General features: G+C 41.3%; 1 pseudogene; it reads left to right on the forward strand.

Moving 5' to 3' along the window:
• Positions 1-4,693: 4,693 nt before the first annotated feature.
• On the forward strand, positions 4,694-4,868 carry LOC120519616 (annotated as a pseudogene).
• Positions 4,869-5,082: the final 214 nt, after the last annotated feature.

The following is a 5,082-nucleotide window of genomic DNA, read 5'->3' on the forward strand; positions in this document are numbered from 1 at the left end:
CCTCTGCAGCATAGGTTCTTAAACTAAAATGAATCGTGTGTTGTCTGAATTTGGGTCATGCAGAGTCTTGACTCATAAAACTACTCAATAGGAAAGGGTCACACTCTGCTAGCGGATTGTCTTGTAATGGGTTGCCATGAGAAGCTTAAGGAAACTGTATAGTTCTGTTACAACCAGAGACGGCCTTAGGGGTGTGCGGGGCCTAAGGCTGACCAACCCAATGGGGGGCCGGTTAGGTCAAATGCTGTTACCAGTATGTGTGGACTGTATAAACTTGCGTGCAAATTTAATAAAAATAATGTTAACATACACCAGATCTTCTCATTACAGCATTCAGCTACATTTTATTAAGATAACATATGGACTTTATCAAAATATAACAATATAATCTATTAAAAAAGTGCAATTGATAATTCATGACAATTGACGGTGCAAAATGCGATGTGGTGTCATTTGGAAATTAGCAGGGTTTCTTCTAGAATAGTACCCTAATGGCAAGTATACTATGAGTCTTGATAAGCAGGATGTCATAGTCATAACTCATGTTGGTGTCATGTCAGCCGGTTATCATTAGCGATACATGTTTTTGTGCATTAATATTCAGACATGTTTATGGCCTACAAATAAAATGTAAGTTTCAGTGTTTCAACAGGGACGTTTGAAATTAACATAGAGGTGTCATCATTAAATCTCTTACCGGTTTCCAGGTTTAGAGACGAAAATCCACTTTTTTTGCCTTCTGATTAGAAAAGTTGTCAATGAAATCTTCGTAGTCTAATCTGGCTGCAATGTCTTTTTCTTTAGATAGGATCGCCATACCGCAAAGCCTGTCTTGAGACATGGTTGGTCTATACTGGAGAATATAACTTGACAAATCTGGTCGAACGGGACATGCAGACCTGAAAAGCAGGGGCCCCCTTAGGCAAGGTGCCTAGGGTGGTCGCCTCACTTGCCACTTGCCAGTTCTCCAAGGGGGACCTCATTCCTCCACCCCAATGACGATCTGAGATGATTCTCAAAGGGGGGCCACCCCCTAAGGATGATGTTTCACAGGGATTCTCAAAGGGGGACTTCCCCCACCCAGGATGAAGTTTGGTGGTGATTATGGGTCTCAAAAACAAAAAAACGGTAGAATTGGGTCATGAGAAAAAAATGTAAGAACCACTGCTCTAGAGTATTTACAGATTTATTTTGTTAATCTGTTCATTTCAGTAATGAATACTGGAAACTAAATGGGTTCGAGAAAGTCAGCCTTTGACGATCACTGGACACACTCCAATGCACATTGACACTAAGACAATCTAGAATTTTTGAAATATTGATGAAAAATAATTTATTTGGTGCTCACTCCACAAAGAGAGTTCCCATGACTCTGATTAAAGTGGACGGATTGACTGTGTTCAGTCCCATTAAAAAGCAGTTTAATACCACCAGTTCACTTAACAGATGGATTGGGAGGAAGTCCACATGAATATACCCACTCTATTAGAATGTCCTTTATATATCATGTAAAAGGGTGCAGTAGTCTATCCTCAAATTTAATTTAAAATTTCAACACAAAATATAGAAGTAGAAAGATTGCTTTCCTTGTTGTACTTTTGCCGACAGACTTTTGTAAATAGTATTTTAGTTTCTTTATGTATGATGTGAGACTTTTTTTTCTATAACGATGCCAAACTGCAAAAAAAAAAAAATTGATAGAAATGAGTTTGAGAGAGCGAGAGTCTGACAGCGTCTTGGAAGTAATCAAAGCTGTGGTGGTCTCACTGCGAGACAGGGCCTTTTTTGTTCAATTAGAGAAACCTGATCAATGTTGAATTCACAGTTTTGATATGGCAGGCTCTGAAGTCAAACGTAAACACTTCTGGATGTCTAAAACCGAAACCATGGAAACTGAAAACATTCACACAAGGTGAATAAAAAAGGAAAAGAAAACAGACTTTAACTGCATAGACTCTTATTGCTGGTTGCCAATGTATGCAATAGGTGGCGCCTCGGATGAACACAGGGATCCCCAGTGGCTCACCTTAAAACATCATGTAAGCCAAACTGGGGAATACCTCACGTTTGGCCTGTTGGATTATTTTACAACTTGTAGGCGTGAGTGTTTTGGCAGTCAAGATGGGGGCATGGGACTTAGCTTCATTGTCTTCTTTGTTTTTGGTGTTAATGGTGTTAGTACTTTATGGGTTCCTTCACATCCGCTAGACGTAAAAGTTGAACCTTTTGTTCTTCTCAAATGCACCCTAAAACAAGGAGCACAGCAATGATGCTTGTCTGAAAAACCAGCACTGATGCCACACCAGTAGTGAAATGAAGTTTGACAAAATTAACACTAACATCCACTGACACTAACATTCATAGGTGAATTTGCAATTACAAAACACAAAACTCACTTAAAAGTGTTTAAGGTGTTATTTGGGGTGGAAAACAAAGACTTTTACTCCCTAAAGTCTTCTGCACACTTTTTTGTTCTTTTCTGCATCTGTGTAATGTTGCATGCCAGTAAAACCATGTTATTGCCTCTCGTTCACATCACAGAGGAGCAACACAGTGTGTTTTTTAAAAATGTGACCTGGTGCAAATTTCCACAAATGAAAACACTATAAAACACACCATTGAAAACATCACTGTGTTTTCTCCACATGAAGATCTCACTGTCCCTTCCAACTGCTATCACCTAACTAACTGCTCACTCTTGCTTCTTAATGCCTGAAAAAGAAGCTGATAATATGCATTCTCCAGGCAATCTGGAGCTTCTACCTTCTATTCTGTCTCAGATGCATCTCTAAGATTGCAATTTCCATGACTGCTCAAAGCAGACTCCAAACTGTCCACATTACCTCCTAGTAGTTCGAAACTGAGATGGGCACAGCAGCAAGTGAGAGACAACAGCCAGGTTCCATTTCCCAAAGTGTAAAGTGCATGTTTCACTAAAACAAGTAACACCCAAATAAAATGAACTGAGTGTTCCTAACCTCTGCTTAACTAGCAAACGAGAGACCTATTTAACGGATTTAGCTTGGGTTTTCTGCTAGAATTTGCTTGAACATTCCAGTTGATTTTGCGACTTCTCTCATTGCGCTATGTATCATGGTTCGCTTGCAGGAGCGAAATATAAGCACTATTCCAAGACAGAGGCTGTGGGTCGAGTGGAGGGGAAAGTATGAGGTCAGGAGTAGGGAACCGGATGGGGCCCTCCTCACTGTCCCGCTTCATTACTATGTGGGCGGAGCCGTGGAGACAGATAGTAATAAATAAAGTCCTTAAATAATCCATAATAAAAAACAGTGTTTTTGTGGAAATTAAAAATGAACAATAAATATTTTAATACTTGTTAAGAAATGCACAAAGGCTTCCAGTTAGGCTCCATGGCAAGTCTATTGCTACTCTCTCTCTCTTTCTCGCCAACTCACCCAAGCCGGCCTTCCTAGCTGGTGATCCACTCCTGTACCAACTGCCCTGTTTGGTACTGGTCGAGAGGCGCCCATAAGCTCAAATGCGTTACCTGAATCTCTGGGAGGGTTAATCCAAGTCCCTGCTCCAAGACCACTGTTCAGCGTGGACACCGCTTGGAGCTCCATACACTGCCTCCTCTCGGCCTGTGCTTTTACTTGCACTCCTGAATTTTGTCTTTGTGTTTCTATTCCAGCGAATCACCAACCATTCTGTTGTCCCCTGTACCACTCAGATTCCCCATTTTATACTGTTGGTGCATTCAGGTGTCCAATTACATGCCCTGAAGTTATAACAAGGTGATCAGTGCATCCATCACGCTACAGCATACCCACACGCTGCCCCTTAAGCTCCATTGTACTGTCTTTTTTCTTATAACTTGAAACGCTGCTGACCTCACCTCAAAACAAAAAGTATGGATCATACTATCAGAATATATCTGGCAGTTCAACAAAATGGCTACACGTGACAAGAAATGATTCCAGTGGATATTTTCATTTAAATACTAAATTACAGGCAGACGCATGCAGTCCACATGTGACTAAACAACCTTTCTTCTTGTATCAAAGCTATGCCATTTCTCTCCAAGTGAAACTCAGTTTGACTTTTGCAAATTCAGTTTTTCACAAATCGTTTTGCTGCTGATTCAGTTGTTTCGCTCACCACTGCACAGCAGAGTACCTTGCAGGTCTGAGTGGCCCCTTTTGTATGTCACGTATAGCCCTTCCAGTTTGACTTGGATCTCAAATAGTCTTAATTGTTTTCTGCTATGTTGCCCCTTAAGTGAGGGGTGATGATCAATAGGACTCTGGGGGTGATATTACTTTTATTGAGCTAAATTCCATCTCTGTTCTCTCTCTCTTTGCAGTCTTGATGTTTTAATCTCTAACATACAGTTGCATTTGGGGTGCATGCCAGGCATGTGGTGCCTATCAAATTCCTTTATGGCAGCAATTCATATAATTTTAATCTTGAAAAGCTGCAAAGTAGGTATAATTCATATAAATGAATTGAGTGCAGTGACATAAGCACCAGTCACTGAGGGGCCCTCAACATTTCCAAGTGCTTGTTGCACTGGATGACTTCATAGCACAGGGGTTAGGGCTACTGCCTCACAGCTCTAGGGTCCTGGGTTCAGATCTAAGCCTGTCCCATTTCAATTTGCATGCTCCTTCTATGTCTGTGTTTGTTTCAGTCCAAGCATTTGGATTTTTACTCCAAAGAACTGCAGGTTAATTTAACTGGCAGCTCTAAAGTGTAATTTGTGTTCTTATAAGTTTAATAGCTGATCGGTCCTCTGTGTGAGGACCAAGTATTAAATAGATTTTTGGAACAGGGAGATAGGGGGCTCAATCCATCCACTAAACGTATCAACCTGGTATTGCAGTACCTCTATGCATGGTGAACTACAGGATGGAGTGGTTGCTCTGGGGCTAGGGATCGGCTCTGGCAATCAGAAAGTTGCTGGTTCAAACCCCCAAAATTGCCAGAAGTGACTCTACTCAGTTGTGCTCTTGAGCAAGGCCCTTAACCTGCAATTGCTCCTTCCTGGGTATGACGTTAATCTGCATTCAGCCCTGCAAGTAAGTCCTCCAACTTGCAGGGAAAAGTTGGGGGTTGGTGGCA

The sequence above is a fragment of the Polypterus senegalus genome, unplaced genomic scaffold, assembly GCF_016835505.1.
Source record: "Polypterus senegalus isolate Bchr_013 unplaced genomic scaffold, ASM1683550v1 scaffold_1798, whole genome shotgun sequence".
Classification (NCBI taxonomy): domain Eukaryota; kingdom Metazoa; phylum Chordata; class Cladistia; order Polypteriformes; family Polypteridae; genus Polypterus; species Polypterus senegalus.